The 18,083-nt window shown below is 39.9% G+C and overlaps 1 protein-coding gene across 3 annotated transcripts in view; it reads right to left on the minus strand.

Moving 5' to 3' along the window:
* Positions 1 to 5,820, minus strand: part of LOC136444760 (nectin-4-like) — a 64,226-nt gene extending 58,406 nt beyond the window's left edge. The window contains exons 1-2 of one of the 3 annotated variants that reach the window (XM_066442490.1): positions 5,683 to 5,820; positions 4,969 to 5,010 (exon numbers count right to left, since the gene is read on the minus strand). The gene's annotated coding sequence lies outside the window, so the exon portion shown is untranslated. Of the gene's footprint in view, positions 1 to 4,968; positions 5,234 to 5,682 lie in introns of those variants that run through there. The other 2 variants (XM_066442491.1, XM_066442489.1) reach the window with 2 other exon arrangements.
* Positions 5,821 to 18,083: the final 12,263 nt, after the last annotated feature.

Raw genomic sequence — 18,083 nt, forward strand, 5'->3', positions numbered from 1 at the left:
ATTTTTCAAGAGTATGCTACTATCATATGTATTCTCTTGCCTTGTAATTTTTGTCATCGCTTATGGTTAATTGCTTATGCTTAATTTACAATCTACCAATTGTGTTTGATTAACATTTATCAAATGGAGAAGGGCATCGTAAAAGCCTTGTAGGGTTCTTTCCTCCTCTTGCACTTAAAAGATACTTTTCATTACTTCACTGCTATTGTTTTATATGTGCGAATTGATAAATCAAACAAAAAGGGGTCGAATTTGCACAAGCAATGTCTCAAAATAAAGATCTTAACGATTAACATCGATCTGTTTTCATAACAGAAAAAGATTGCCAATATGTTCGTGCATAAATAGGTCATGTGATCTACAGACTACCAGATCCTATTTGGAGGACCCATAGGATAATCTGCGAAGAGTAATGATGCTGTTTTATCTGAAAAGAACAAACACAGTGAGGATACGATCCAGTGGAAACGATAAGCCATCAACAAATATGCAAATAACATGATCATTATGTACAATGATATCAACAGAAGTTCAGGAATTGCAAATATGATAATAATGATAATAATAATAGAAATCTAAAAAATCTGTGGACTTAGAAGAGTAATAAGGATAAATCATGATAATAGACGTTTTATCATTCATTGAAATATGAAATCACTGTCGTGTACTTTGATTGAAAATTCTCTTGATATGTAAAAAAATTCTGTGCCTGCTACTTGTCATACGTCAAATTTGACAAATGTAATGTAAAAAGTCGTCCGTCTGTGTGCTCTAAAAAAAGCCTGTGAGGTCTCCATCAGGTCTCAAAGCTGAATTGGACATTCCACGCACATAGATGTTCACATAGCATGAAGACCAGAGGCAAGAGATAGATTCTCTCATTAACGGGACGTAGCTTCCAATTACCTCCAGAATGGCTTATTTGCCCTTAATGTGTTTTATATTCACATTCCGACATCTATCCTTGCCTTGGCTCTCGCATGAATGACTTGACGAATGCGAAAAATGTGTTTGAATGAATTGACGAATGTGAGAAAGGTGCTTACGAGCAATAGACTGTGGGATTCGGGAAGGGAAGTGCAACGATCCCCAGACGCGAACTGTTAAGAGGGCAGGAAGGGAATTCGAACTGAGGTGAAAAGTTCTCATCAATATTTAGACAAGACGCCTGTATTGACACCTTTTTTCACTCGACACCCCCTCCTATGCACACACACACACACACACATACTGACTTGACCGGAACACAGGCACATTTAGCGCTACGCTGAAGGACAATTTTTAAACCAGACCTTGTCATCCAAAAAACGGTTTATCCGTATGATTCCACTGCACTAAGTCCAATCTTTAAGCATGCGTAGAGTTGCATTTTTCTTTAAATGAAAGCGATGCTTTTTGTATGCTTTAGGAATACTTTACGCGTGCGTAAAGATCAGATTAGTATTGTTGTGTTTCTCACATCCTGTCGGAAGTCCTGTGTTGGGTACAGCCCTAGCTATCGCCATCATGGTAAACTATATATGCTAATGGTACGAAGAATATAGAGCCCCACGTGGCAACCATAATATCGAATAGATGCCGTATTGCTCTGTTACTCTGACAGAAGTTGACCTTTCTGTTGCACAGTTAACGTTTTCCCAGGATTGTGATTCTTTATCATCGTGTCCAATGAGGCGAATAAGTAGGAAACTGGGAATGAATAAATCCCTGGCCTGTATTTATGCCTGTACCATGGCTATATTATCGTTAGACGCGATTTCGTTTCCTAAAGGGTCATTGGGTTAGATTGGAAAGTGTCTGGTGATTTTAGCTTGGTAATTACATCGCGTTACACTTGTTGAAATGTTCTTGCAAGGAAAGTGTGTGGGGGGGGGGGGGGTAGCTTGTTTTACCCCGATGCACATTTATTTTCACAGCCAGTCCGCGAACGTTTAAGCTCCAATCTCACTGGGCCCGCGACTTTGCTGCAACCGGGCGATTTAACAGAGTGTTCAACGAATTTCATCGATAAAAAAATTAATTTTTTCACGCTTTCTGTGTTTGTTGTCTTTTCAGTCATACTTGTACGCTTTGCATGGCATTCCCATTATAAAGTCAAGGGTATCACAATTTGAATTTTGGACGCAGCGAGGCCGCCAGCGTGCCGCGGGTCCAGCAGGACAGGGGCTTTAAGCGTTTCCACTCTACGATGAGATTAGAATGCCGTGCACATATAGTCCTTTGCCATTTGGCAGCAGACCACTAAGAACGTGGAAGAAAAAAACGCCCCCTTACCATTATGAGCTGTTAGCTTAATTGCAGTCCTGACAAGACGCACAACACGACCGCGCGATCAATGGTCCATTTCCTGGGCGAAATTGGTACAAGGCCTTCTAGGTGGACGTTAGCATTTAAAGCCCTTATCTCACTGGACCCACGACACGTTGGCGACCTCGCTGCGTCCTAAATTGGATTTGTGTTACCCTTGACTTTATAATGGGAATATCATGCAAAACGTTCAAGTATTTCTAAAAAGTCAACAAAACACACATAGCGTAAAAAGATTAGTTTTTATCAATGTAATTCGTCGAGCGCGCTGTCAAATCTCTCAGTCGCAGCGAGGTCGCCAACGTGTTGCGGGTCCAGGTAGATAGGGGCATAAGCGGGTATCTCACTGAAACTGCGACAGGTAGCCGCAACCGAGCTAGCGATTCGATAGAGCCTCAACGGATTTCATCGATAAAAAAACACGAATATTTTTACGCTTTGTGTGTTTTGTGGTCTTTGTAGTCATACTTGTACCCTTTGCATGATATTCCCATTGTAAAATCCAGGGTACCACAAATCCAATTTAGGTGGCAGCGATGTCGCCAATGTGCCTCAGTATAGTGAGATGCCCGCTTTACCACTGACAGTTAGACAGTGGCCTCCTTGGAGCTAATGAGAATAATAGGCTATTCGAATGCCCGACTGGGAGCTTGTTTGGCAAGCATCGGTAGGTTTGTGATCATAACAGAGAGAAGTGGATTGGTGTCAACCGTCGACAGCACAAAATAGATTAATAGATACGAGGGCGAGCCAGAAAATAATGAGATAAATACCATTGTAGGTCGCTTTTTTCTATGAAATGAGTTGAAATATAGCACAAATGTAAAAGCATATCTCTTCTTGAGACTCAAAAGCTGACATTACTTTCTGACTCGCCCTCGTAACTTGTTTTAATCTTCACGCATAGCATCAGCTCTAGTAGATGTTAGATAATGTTATAAATCAACGACAATTTCTCCCTATCAATAGACTCGCCTGATGCTAAATTAGTGTCAACCGTCGAAAACACAAAATAGATTAAAAGATAGCTTGTCCAAATGTTTACTCAATAATAACAGCTCTAGTCACAGATAATGTTATAATTCAACGACAATTTTTCCTTATAAATAGACTATGTAATTTCGTCTTATACTATCAAAATTGGATCAACCGTCAAAAACACAAAAATAGATTAAAAGTTATCTTGTCTAAATGTTCACTCATTATAACGGTTTTAGTCACAGATAACGTTATGAATTAACGACAATTTCTCTCTATAAATAGACTATATCATCTCCCCTGATGCTAAATTGGTGTCAACCGTCGAAAACAGAAAATAGATTAAAAGATAGCTTGTCTAAATGTTTACTCATAATAACAGCTCTAGTCTAGTCACAGATAATATTATAGATTAACGATAATTTATCCCTATGAATAGATAAATAGACTTTACAATTTTGTCTTATACTTTCAAAATCGGTGTCAACCGTCGAAAACACAGATTAAAAGATAGCTTGTCCAAATGTTTACTCAATAATGAAGGCTCTAGTCACAGATAATATTATAGATTAACGACAATTTCTCCCCCCAAATTGTGTACAATCTCGCCTGGTGCTTTCAAAATTGGTGTCAAACGTCGAAAACACAAAATAGATCAAAAGATAGCTTGTCCAAATGTTTACTCATTATAACGGTTCAAGTCACAGATAATGTTATAATTTAACGATGATTTCTCCCTATAAATAGACTATACAATCTCGCCTGCTGATTTCAAAATTGGTGCCGACCGTCGAGAACACAAAATAGATTAAAAGATAGCTATCAAATTATCTCCGAACTAGATTCCGTTCACGTGGCACTTGTCTAATAACACTGCACCTCATAACGCTATTTGACAGGTCCATCTGCTTGTAGATCATTCTATATTAACTGAACGACGGGGAACATAATTCAATTTTCTGATCAGTCCTATTGTAATTTTCTGAAATGGACAATTTCGTATCTATTTTTTTCTTTAAAATGCGCTTTTACTTTGGGATTCATACACCAAAGAGTAACGTTCGTTGTTGATGATGTATAGGGTACTGACAGTGATCCATTACTTGATGCTCCAAGGAAAGGCAGGCATTGCGGCCAATAGAACTGTGAAGCAATCCATCATTGGCATAAGCAAATTTAGTATCTAGGTCACCATTCCTAGATGTGGACGATACATGTGGAAAAAACATATCTTGCTATCTTTTGCTATCTAATTCCGATCTATACCCCATGTGAAATTTTAAGTGCTCATCAAACACTAAAATGCCTTTGCTGTCATCACCATCAAAAATCATCTTATTCAAAAATTACTGTCAAATATTTCATGATGCAACAGAGAGCCGTATAATACTAATGCTTCATAGATTGGCATAAAACAAGAACTCATGGATAATACTAGTCCAAGAAGACCTCTTCAAACCTCACGATACTCTAAAACGTTCGAAGCAATGTCATGAAGGTGCTTTTCAGTAAAGACGTACTTACATCTACTGTCGCTGACTACCTCCTTCTACCTCTTCAAACACCCTGTCGATGTCAGAGAATGGGGGAAGTGGCTGCTGTTAGAATATACTATCCCTGACTGTATTTTGCTAGGTCTTGTAGTTTTCTTGCTCTGTATTTCTTCAGTAAAGACGCACTTACATTTACTGTCGTTGACTAGCTCCACCTGCAAACGCCCAGTCGCTGCCAGAGAAGGGACGGAAATGACTGCTGTTAGGATATACTGTCTCTGATGACTGTAGTTCCGTGATGCGTGGCGCACGCCACATGCACGCTGCAACTCAAAGAACTCCTCCTCTGACTGCACAACTGAACCAGATCCTTCGCGAAACGACACTGTAGCCTGCTTCTCTGGACGGCAACCCAGAAATAGCCAATTACGGTAACTACACGGCCACTCCAGCGGAAAGCGGCGCTACATTGTTATGGCTCTCTCTCTCCGTGGGGAGAAAAGGGAGCAAACGAGCCTGTCGATATATCTGGGTATAAAAGAAGCCTGTGCAGTGGGATAACCATATTAGGTATGCTATACATAATAGGTGTGCTATACAACCATAGGGAACTAGGTTGGGGGACACAATATATGTAACGGATAGGCACGGATCTAAAGATGAGATAAAACATATACATGGAGCTAACCTGAGTTCTAGTGCGTTGGGAAGGTCTTTCCGTCGCCTTTGTATTACACATAGCTAGGTGTTAAAGGAGCCTGTGCATTAGGATAACCCTATCAGGAATCCTATACATATGAGGTATGCTGTACATATTAGGTATGTTATACAAGCATGGGAAAATGGGTCGAAGTGGAATAGGTACGTATCTAAAGATGAGATAAAACATATACATAGCGCTAACCTGATTTCTAGTGCGTTGGGAAGGTCTTTCCGACGCCGTTCTATTGCAAATGAATGACAAGAAAACGAAATAGATTGATTGGGGGTCACACAGAGCGATTGGATGTCATCCGTCAACGCCACGTTCGTAGCTCCAAGTGCTGAACGCGTGGGAAATTATCCTCCAGCCTAGCGCCGTGGTTTCCGCCTTAGACATCAGCATTTAGACATTTGCATATCTCTTTCAGCTGATCAGACAGACCCACACACGTGCGCATGCGCGTACGGTAAAATATCACCTACTGATACTATGGATAAGGTTATCACGTCCCGGGAAGGGGTTAATTCATACAGGGAATCCTCCATGGTTTCCAGCGATGGAAACGTGATATCGATAAAGAGCTATCCTTCCACTGGTCGTGACAGAAAAGACCGACGTTATGTAAAGTATTTACAGGTTCATTGTACCGAGGAAATTCCCCTAGCTCTTTTCGACAAGCACAATGAACATTGGACCATGGATCAACATCCGTCTAAAGGACTTCAACCATTTCCAATAGCATGCATGTTGGATGAGCAACACAGCCAGAATCGAACTCACCTCTTCTTGTTCTAGAGGCAGGGCCGCTAACCAGTGGGCTAGGCACGCTACAAGTGGACGCATTGATACGTTCTATCTCTTAAATGTACATGCGAGTAGTCGGTATAACTGCTGTAAGCGTCATGCTGAACTGTAACTACCGCTTCCGAAAATAATTTCATCAGGTTGGTAGAACATAGGATATGGGAGATTCTTCTGAAGAAGGTGTCTAATAGACACCGAAACGTTAGCAGGTGAGATCAATACCTGGTTGTGTAGATACTATAAAGAATCTCCCATATCCTATATAACTACCTCTGTGACTGACCTGAATACGACAATTGCCCCATGTGCGGCCATAGGACTGTACGTTTTGAACCACTCACACAGGGAAGAACCCCTACTCTTTTCGATAAGTGAGGTGGGTTCTTTAACGTGCTCGAGGTGTGGCTCTCCTCAAACACGGGACCTCCATTGAACGTTCTATACGAGGGACGTCCCTAACCGTAGCTAGGTACTCATTTAAACCCGAGTGAAGTGAGGAAAGTCGTGTAAAGTTCCTTTACTAAGGAACCCCGGATTCGAACTCAGTACTTTTAAACACTATCATTGCAGAACTATGAGTGCTACGTTGGTACTTTCTTTAAAGTGTAGTAAGATCAACCCAGACACCTTCGCGATGGCACACTTAGTCATTTTTGGTACGTATATACTTTCTTGTCATTCTAACCCTCTCTGCAGGAAACAATTTATTTCCTGAAATGATCCCGTGATGTGATCCACAAAGTTTCCTTGCCGTAGCCCTTTGGAAATCTACGTGGGACGTGTTATGAGATGCAGGGCATGGCTGCGATCGATCAGACACCGTGGGGAGACACCCAGCGCTGCTGGCTAGGGGTCCTAATTGCTGGTGCCGCGAAAACCAGGCAATGTTTCTATCCAGGCTCAACACAATGGGAGCTGGATCGTTGCCTTAGTAAATATAACCATTTTGCCTAAGCTACCCTAAAGCGTCATTTGCATACGTCGATGAAGGCTAGACATCCAGGTAATAAGATGCGCCGGAACAGAGTTACCCAAGCAAATGGATATGGTTTTAGAAACGATCAGATATTTCAGGTAGCTTTTCGAGAGATCCCGCTCAGTGCCACTGTAGTGGACGCTACCTGAAATGTCTGTTTCCAAACTCAAATCCAGTTGCTTGACGTGTAACTTTTTTTGGCATAATTTGCATAAATATCGGCATCGAGAGAATCAATGTTTAGTTACATGTTTTTAAAGGGGGCTATAGAAGGTGATGCTGAAATATTAAGTCCTTCTTGTAGAAAAAAATGACGACTTTGGCAACGTAAGTAGCCAGAACTTACAATGCCATAAACGTTGAAACATCACATCTGTTCTAGTTCATATGTGCGTTTTATACGCTTAGAATATGGAATTTAAGATAGCTATCAAAATTATACAATATATCATTTAGAGAGATGGTAATACAATATAAAACGATGCAATAAATGTACGTTTTGGCAATGAATACTTATCAAAACCACACTGCGCGGCGACAATATTCTGGTCACATTCGCCAAACGTTATCTATTCATGATTTATAAATTCTCGCTGACTTTATTTGGTCTGCTCACCGGCGCGTTGTATAACGTGATAGGTGGGGGAGGGCTTGCAGAAGAATGCCTGGTCAATTTTACGCACCGTAGATTAATGCGACAATCTGTTCCCGTAGAGTTTATTTCAGGTCAAAGCAGATGATACATGAATCATATCAAGCGTACCAGTCATCTATAATTGATGCATTATCTGTCTTCTTTATGATGAATGAAACTTGATGAAAAATACAATAATCGGAATTTTCGACTAGTCTTTTTGTCCTCATGTTTCTGACCTCATCACTCTGGACACATGGATTGTATTCACCTGTGACGTCAGCAATGGGTCAAAGGTTATTGGAAGTTGATATCGACCACCGTCCAAGAAGATCGGTGTGCCGTGACGTAGATGACCTCCTTTATTTCAATCACAAAATATCCATGCTCCATCTAGAATGTTACCAGCCTCCGACGTGACTTTTTGACCCGGTGACTCAATACGAATGTGTTATGACACCTCTGATATCTGTATCCTCTTTTAAGCATTTCATCTTGGCATCATATTGTAAGCTTTAAACAATTTATCGAGTTATACACGATACACATCATGGTTTACGTAAGATATATATGAGAAAACTTTAAAAAGGATTTTTACAAGTCTTTTGATCATGATTTATGGAATATGCGTTTACGATGAATGAAATTATTAACTTTTCTCCGCTGGGAACTACACGCCAAGCAATACATCAAGGTACTAATCACCACTCAAAATAAGAATGAAAGCAGCTCATTTTAGTTGTGTCACATGGCTATAAACAAAGATGCATCAAATGTCACGGCTGAACACATACGCTTTGTGCCGTGCATGTAAATTTTGTCTTCTTCTTATCAGGAAAATACGAATTTGTTTTACAATGCTGTACATAAAGATTCCTGTCGATATAAAAATAGATTTATCTAGTTGAAGAATTTATAAAAGGCTTAGATAAGACAACAAAACATGTGTGATATTTAGTTCAACTAGTATGTTGCCAAAACCCATTGGAATTTGGCCAATTTAATTACCTGCAAGTTAACCATAATGAAATGCGTGAATGTTAAGTTATTCTTAACACGTCTTAAACAAATCGTATCCGTCGCCTGCAGTGTGATTGCAATTAAAGGTTACCGATGCTTTCGAGTTGACTGCGTTAAGCCTCGATTACACATAGCCTAACACGGCCTCCTGACCTTCCCCCAAACCATGGTTGGGAGTTGTTCGGGAGCTAGGTCGGCTGTGGTTGGTTGGTGTTCGGCACGGTTGGCTGGTGTTTGGCTGCGTCAGCCGAGTGCCTTTTTTGAAACTTTGAAATCATGTGGTTATAGGCAGGAGGTCTGGAATGCTTGGCTGGTGGGGGTAGTGCTTATGATGTGTTTGGGAGTCAAGTTTAAACGGGTCATGGCTAGTGGTCGGGAGCCATGTTTAGCTATGTGTAACCGGGTTTTAGCGACAACATAGACTGAAGTGGTAAAAGTTGGACTGTGGATTCAAAATGTTATACATAACTCTCACATGTAACTCAATATGTAACTCTGATCCGAAACCTTGTCTGATCCATTATAATATATTATATGGAATATTCTACTGTTCACCCCTAGGCCCTGAAGTAAGAAGCTCAAATAAACATGAGTGTCAATATATGTACATATGGTGTATGAAATATTCCTAGCTCAAAGGAATAAGCTGAATGTCTGTTTACCAAACCTTAATCTGAATAATTGTTCCATCATGTCGTGCATAATATGACATCCTCCTTGTTACACATGATCAAACGTTAGTTTTATGCGTCTTTGGAAGGAATACAAATGATGACAGCCAGTTTGCTTAAAACATTAGCCCCTTTTAATCGTGAGAATGATTCTAGATACATTCTTAACATGGATATCATTACGCTTTAGATTTACTTAATCGTTAACTATGTTTAATATACCAATACACGTTTATTCAAATTATATAACTGAATATACTGTATTTGGTGTTTGAAAACTAATAGATCTAGATCTATAACATTTTGTATCTTTGTTTTTAATTTGCATTTTCAAATTATTATGATACTAGTAATGGTGGGTTGATACATATACATGAGGCCTAGCGATTTCGTCACTACACCACCATAGACTATGAATAATTTACAAGTCTGTTGTTTTGGAATTATCATCTTTTTCATCTGTACCGGTCTGAACTCTCGTGCCATTCTTGCAAACTCATTCTTAGCCACTATAGTACCTTCCGCAAACAGATGCGGTCGATATAAGCCTTCATCAGGCCTTCCTGCGAGGGTACGGATTGTAGAATTCGGCTTTTGGAGGCCTGTAGGATCTCGTTACGTTCTTTGAAGTCCGCTAGTCACTATATAATTGGTGCCTGTGCGCGCTTGCAAACGAAAACCTACGGTGGCCAAACTCTCCTAGCAATTATTCTCCCTCTAGCCGGGGTAGTCAGTCTGGTAGAGACTAGGTCGATATCATCAATCAAAACGTAGGTGGCTTTTAGAGCGCCGTAACACACCATCGCCAAGTAATGTACTTCTATTGATATCCACTCACTTTGTCAGTGAGCCTATTGATAAGATCGAACCAAATTTAGAAGTTGGGAAACATAACATTCCATATCACACGTTGAAACGTCACAGACGATATATGAGTAATTCCTATGGACCAGATAGTGTTTGCAATGGAAGCATAAGCTAGAAGTGGAAAATGTAACGGCGTTTATCTGTACTATTCGTTATGGGAAGTTGGCTGTCAGGACAGCCTTCTGCTGAAATGCTAGTACGTAGAACACGTAGGTTAAGAAGCTAACATTCAACGTTGGAGAGAGATAAGGCCAAAAGGTAGTGCCATAGCCTTCTTGAGGCCGTAGTGGGTTGTTATCCACTAGTGTCTAGAGCATGGTATTGGAAGGCGGAGCCCAACCCTCTCCTTCCAACGCCTTTGACCTTCCCAACCGAAGGCAGGTACCCATTTTTATACCTCAATGGTGTGATGAATGTGGTGTAGAGTGCCCTTCCCAAGCACAACATCGGTGGCATGTTAGGGGTTTCGAACCCAGTATCTCTGGGTTCTGGGCCAGACACACTCACTATTAGGAAATAATTGCCTAAGCTTGCTGTATGATGTGTTATCAACTTCCAAAGTTATCTTAATCAGTAAAATGTTACAAATACAACAGTTACTATGTTTCCCTTCGACAATTGATAAACTCTAGGTTTCCGGCTCACAAGACCGTTAAAGTCCAAGTGAAAAATGAACCTAAATTGTGTTGTTACAAGCAGGAGGCAGTCTAAATTACGCTAAGTGGCCCGTGTGGGAACAGAATTCAGGGTTCGTGTCCACATGGATTCATGTGATACTAAACCAAAGTAATGAATGAGAAGTCCGTCAGATACAGTTCCCATCACCACCAAAGATAGTCAGTGCAGTCAGTGGAACGAATTCATGATCAAGAAGCTTCCAGGATAAAACCCCGCAAAGTTCTGTTACTTCTAGCTAAAATAAGCTAGGAAGATAATCTTCAAGGAAGTACTACGGTGATAAAACTAGTAACGGGGATTATGATAGTCTATGTGTAATCAGGTAAGTAAAGTTGACCTATACTTGACCTTTGGCAGGGGTCATATCAGCTCCGTAGCATCCACCCCTCCCCCAAACACATACCTTCATGGCATAAAAGTCACATTGCATGGTGGAGTTGGTCTTGGAACAGCTTCCATTCTCTTTTCATACGTCAGGCCTGCTCCAAACGGCTTGTTTACCATGGAAGTAAGCTTGTAAATGATAGAAGGGCTCGAACTAGTTCGCCGACTATCGGTACTATCCAAAACATCGAGCAGCAAAGTAGCAAAGGTCAACATTGTCCCCCGATTACCCTATAATATCGCATGTCGTCTGATGACACTAATAGTGACGCCCCGTTTAATGTGTATGTATTTTTCCAGTTCATACGTTATACAATTAAGTACAATTGATATCATCAATGTTCACAAAAAGCCCAGACATAAATGACGAAAAATTGACCAAAAAGTAAAGATTCTAAGGGTCATATAGGATATCACTTGTAATTGTTATCGATTGTATCATTTGCCTTGTACAAATGATACAAAAATATCCGTTCTTATAAGACCAGTCCCTTGTTCCTGTAATAACATGTTCATGCCGAATCAATCAATCAATAGATAGATAGATAAATATTTGTACTGTCTGTATGCTTTTTCATGTTCAGCAGTTAACCATAAACTTTGCAAAGAAAACTCATAATCTGATACAAAAATCACAGTTGTGTATTACTTCGAAAATGAATATTCCGCAAACTTTATGCATATATACCACCTACAACTATCTTATGGGCAGACACGGCTTTTGTATTATCTTCAGTCAGACATGTGGCGAGACAGGCTCTTTGAATCTTCAGGCATTTTAAACCTCCTACGTAGACGTGTTTTCTAGTTACGGTTGAAGCAATATAGGCATATCTTAGTTCACCCTTCTTACATGATACTATCGCACATTTCTCAAGGCAAAGCGAAGTCCGCCCACCACACAACTCAGCCTTTACAATGATCAACGTATCTTTGACGTTGAACTTGAAAAACATACAGGATGGGGCTCATTACACGAAATGGACCGGAACCATCGACAGATTGCCTAAGAACGGGGCTGTTAGATGACTAAAAGCTGCGATGACATTTCCATATAGAAGGTAATGAGGTCATCCGCCAACAATTAATACACCTCATCGCTGAAATGTGCCATGGATCCAGCTTATAAGCATACCCAACTGAGGTGTTTAACAATGGACCCTTGGCTCTCAGCTAAAAGTATTCAAGGCGATATAAAAAAAAAATCAACATACTGTATGCGCGCTCGGAAGTAGGTTCAATGAGGTCATCAATACCGGTACTTTGCAAGAAAGTATAAATCTGACATGGTTATATTGAGTACCAAATGTATGTCAGTTCACATAATGGTCGCGGACTAAAAGAGAACTCTAGGGAGCTGAGGCATGTACAAAATGTTTGACTCACAAAGTCACAAGACAGGTCATAAAACGTACAGCATCGTCGCCGGGAACCCACCAAGATTACACGTAGGCAATGACACACTCGATTAAGTAGAATATTCAGTAGAGAACAAGCTTCAGTGTTCTCTTCCTTCCAAAACAGCTATACACCTGACCTGCTTTGGGTAGGTGGCTAAGGGGGTACACAATTTCTTACTCGAATCTTGTTAGAATTGCTGTGATGTTTATTATATCAATGCAAACAGTTTTACGGTAAAATTTACACATTTGTTTTAAAACAATTTTATTGCCTTAAACAGCGTCACCCAGCGAAATAGAAATCATTCACAGAGCTCTTGAAACTGATGACGTATTCTTGATATATACCATTAGGTGCATGTTGGTGCTCGAAGGCTCACTGAAACACTTATGTATCAAAGGCCGAGATGCAAAGGACAGATACCATACTGGGCAGTATGCAAATCTTCAAATCGTGATGAGACTTTCATCCTGATGTAAGTAAAATCATCACATTAGCGAGTCGTCAAGGAAAACAACCATCTATATTCCAGTGCACCTGTGTATTTTGTTAACATGTAAGTATGTTGTAGAATACGAAAATTCCTAACATATCTTAAAAGATACATTTATCATCGTAAGTCGTGGTTTAATAGGACTATTTATTTCTATGCCCTCAATAAATATGACATAACGATAATTCAAACTAATCTCTTGTCTATTAGCAAGCGACAGAAAGTTAGATATCAAAATTAGTAATCATAATACAGAATGCACACGACTTGAATACAATAGCCGTCATTGGTATGGGTACAGTATAATTTCCCCTAGGCCAAGCTTTTAACTTTCGATGAACAAGTACAAGTTTTAATCACCAAGTAACGATTCGTGTCTCAGGAGACAACACGAGGCCTTCAGCATGGGTGAAGCGTGTGCTTTATTCCTGACTTAATTGGTTTTAATCGTCACCTACCAAAGAGCACAATCTGGGGGTTTTCCCTGAGGAACTTGCAATGCATTGGATTCCCATTACTAGCTTGTTGATAACATTCATCGTATAGCGGCAGCATACACAAGGATTTTCTAGCCTCCTGTAGCTTTGCAGGATTTTTGGCCAGCGCGGAAGATTTACTTATTTGTTTTAACAAAAATGCAAAGTTTCCAATAGTGTTAACGTTAGCCAGTACGCTGAATTGTTGTCAGGACATTTAGTACATAGCGTTCAAATCGTAATGTATAACAACGAACCCGTTTAGGTATCATCTTTCTTTCAGACTTCCTCATCGTGGCAATTAAATGGTAAAATACATCTTGTTCATACTAGTAGTTCATCACTTAGTGAATTAACAAAACGTTCCGTAATCAAGACATTCGCCTTCATGGTTATAATCTATCATTTTAGCCTTGATAGTGACCAAGACTTTAGTGGATGATATTGAATACCAGGCATGTGTCCCTCATTTAGCGATTGCCTATTATATCTTAATAGACCTGTCAAAATAAATTCAATCTATTCTATAGTCATAACAAAACATACACATAAGACCCGCTGCAGTAGAGTAGAAAGCCTCCAGGAGGCCCATTCTTAAAAGTCACCTTTACCTTGCCAATACCTACCCACCTACCGAAAATCATAAACATTCATCCACAGCTCCTTGAGTTATGACGTTCAGACTCCACAATAGCCAAACCGAAAATATAACCTTCTGACGAAGGTAACAAACGGATTTGCAGTAATAGTGGAAACAGTTTCCCGTCTCGTTAGAGAAATTGGCAGAAGTATTGGTATGAGATCTCTCGGAACTATTGAAGAAATCAAAGATGAATCACATGGAACGATGACCTTTCTTTTGGATCTAGTCTCGGCACAATCAGCGATGCCTGCTAGACACATGGAGTGTAAAGGGCTGGAGGGTATCCTTCTGAGAATGGCAAATGAAGCCATTGTGGAGCCAGAGTTAATCCGAGCAGTTTGTCACTGTTTGCCGCTCCAGACGTAGGGATCCACTGCACGAAATCCAATCTTTAAGCACGCTTTAAAGCATGCGTAAATGTTGCGCGTTTTTGTCGCGTGAAAGCATACTTTACGTGTGTGCTTTACGAATGCTTTAGGTGTTGTTAGATATCAGATTCCATGTTGTAAACGCACGGGTTTACATAAACCAAGTCCCCGCAATGTTAAAACATTGCTGCCAGGACAGAGAGGGCATTGTCAATGTAAACATGAGATGTGATGATCCACGTCGTCATGACCTGTGTAACATAATGTCAGCACAAGAAGACAAGTCATCCATCTGGTAGATGTATGATCATGCAATAGGTAGTTTGCAAAGCCCACATGAATTGGTATGAAATAGTCTAGTTATTTGGTTTAATATCGGGCCTGTATACATAATATCATAACGGGAAGATGAATCAAAAGCACGTGTCTAGAGAATGTATGATCATATGCGATAGGCAGTGCTAATACTTAGGTCTCAATTGCGCCGGTGGCCGTAGGCCGGGTCCCAAATTTGTCCAGGTGGACTGCCGGTGTTCACACGATTAGCTCACGGCGTCTATTTGTTTCCCAGTCCCGGCTTGATTTAAACTCCGAGTTAAAAACATCCCGGGGCCCGGCCGAGCACCAAAATAGCCCGCTAGCCGCAGCCCGTAAACAAACTCGACCGGGCCCCTTTTCCCAATTGTGACCGTTGCATAAAATTATGTATGAAGACGAAGGAAATGTACGAGGCGCTTTAACTGTTTGGCTTAAGACGACAAGATGTAAGTCAATAAGAACTCACAATATTTGCATATGTTATAAACCCGGATCAGGTCAAGAACATGATTAAAACATAATTAATGTGAAAAAGGCGAACAACTTGGTAATTGTTTGTGGAAATTATTTGCACGAAATGTTAAAAAAAACACTGAAAAGTACACGCAATTAGTCTTAAATATTATATTTCTTTTTAACTTAAAATCATTAATTTAGAATGTAGATTCAATTCAGGTTTTGACGTTATCAGCCAAAAGTACAGTGATAATGTTTTCGAGTAAGGTACATCCACAACAGTATATCGGGCCATCGGATGATGTAAGGAAAAGTTGTACATCAGAGGATTTAATGTTATATGATAAATGGGACGACCATTATCAATTTCCGGAAATCCCTTTCGTTGCAATCCGTTATGATGTCTTTAAGGAATTTACTAACTCACAAGTGACTGGACATATGTCTTCAACTAGCCAGATAGCTCTGTAATTTTGTCTGATTAGCTATGTCTCGTACTTTGTGAAAGCTTGAAAAATCATGCAATTTTAGAATATATGAAACATTTCATAAATGAAATATGCCGCAATTCTAGAATACACTCATAAGCTATCGATATAGAAATATTTCAAAGATGCACAGTGGAAGTAATTGGTCGCTTTCATCTGTTTATTTTAAGCTTTTTCATCGCATTTTGATGGGCATATTTTTCACCCACTTTCCCATGGGACTCATTTGCCTTATTCATATACATCACATACCCAAGATGAATTCCACCATGCTCAATTGCTGACTAAAGCTCTTTGTGTGAAATAAACTAGTAGGCAGCTTTGCGAGAATGTTGAGTTATATCTTCCTTTGCTAGTATATACTTCTTTATTACTACATGTTCTCACTACCGGTCTTTAGTGACATAAAATAGTGTAAGTGCGAGCTATACGGATAGTTTGAGTTATGTGTTATTCTCAAGCTAATAACGGGAATACCAGACAGTTTCTCCTTTTTTCCGTCTCAACTCGCTGAGATTGCCTCCATTCTTTCCTCCAGCGACTGACATTACTACATATTCTTTCGAAGGGTCTTAAGTGACATAGAACAGTGGGCGATCTTTATGCATAGATGGAGTTATGTGCTATTCTGAAGCAGGGTGCTAGCTACCCTAATATTTTTCCGTCAATACAACTTTTTGTAGAAACATGGAGATCGCGAGGCGTCGCGTACGAAAAAAAATTATATCTTCACCCTCTGAACTGCCATGTCTAATGTTAATAACACCTCTTTTGGTGAAAAATAAGCAAAATAAAGATTTTCAGCTTAAGTTTGAGGGAGGCGTGAGCCTTAGTTGTATACAATCGGCAAAGAAAATAAAACAGAAAATTCAAGGCCTCAAAAACGTTGAATCTGAAGGAATAACGATGCTATAAGACATTTTCTCTCTTATTTTAAAACTACAACTTTCCGTGTCGACTCGCTGAGATTGCTTCGATTCTTTCCTCCAGTGACCTTCATTAACCACAGAGCCCTAGGGACCACTTGCTTGCACGGAAGGTTAAAGTAACTCATTACCAACAGCGCTCAGACTAAGAAACAAGGGATCCGTAATCAACCTTAATGAATTTAGCCCAGGGAACATGTGATTTATAGTCTTCTTTTCTTCAATATATCTAGACGTATATTACATAGTTGGTGACATTTCCGGTGCTTCAATGGCTTACATAGTTGGTGACATTTATATGCTTCAATGGCTGGAGATAACATGCATCTTGATTGCAAAACACATTTTCAAACTCCTTTCAAGTACTTTTTGGTGTATGTAATTCACAGATACAATTTTGTGATTGACACAGTTGATTGCAACTTGATGCTGTTATTTTGATTAAGTTTATAACCTTGAAGTTTCTAACCAGAATGGTCACACAATGGCGTTTGACGAAATGTTATTCGTGTTGTATTCAACATACCGATCTCATGGGAAACAGTATCACAATGAGTTAGAACGAATTGAAAAGTCAATTTCGTTGTCCATGTCCCCTTACAATATTGCATGATGGGGCACGCCCTCTCTTATTCATGCAGCAATTGGTTTTCAATATTACGTAATGGGCGGTCAAGGGTTATTAATCACGTTATGAGACCGTTGATTGTTTTATGAAGTGCGGAGGGGTGGAAATGTCTACAGAATTGCGATCACACTCCCTGAGGACGTATCATTCTTCCACTTGGGTAACATTGTTTCTAAATCACAGAAAGAGTGTCAACTTGAGTAGCAACACAATTGTTGGCCAATCGTACCGCACAATAGAAGCAATAGTCACTATTCTTCAACGCGGAATAAGGCCTCGGATAGAGAAAATGTAATTTGACAGGATAGGTTGCACAGAATGACATCTGTAAATTTCGAGGTGGTTTCCTCATAGTATGTTGTCGTCACTTC

This window comes from Branchiostoma lanceolatum, chromosome 11, assembly GCF_035083965.1.
Source record: "Branchiostoma lanceolatum isolate klBraLanc5 chromosome 11, klBraLanc5.hap2, whole genome shotgun sequence".
NCBI classification, from domain to species: Eukaryota; Metazoa; Chordata; class Leptocardii; order Amphioxiformes; family Branchiostomatidae; genus Branchiostoma; species Branchiostoma lanceolatum.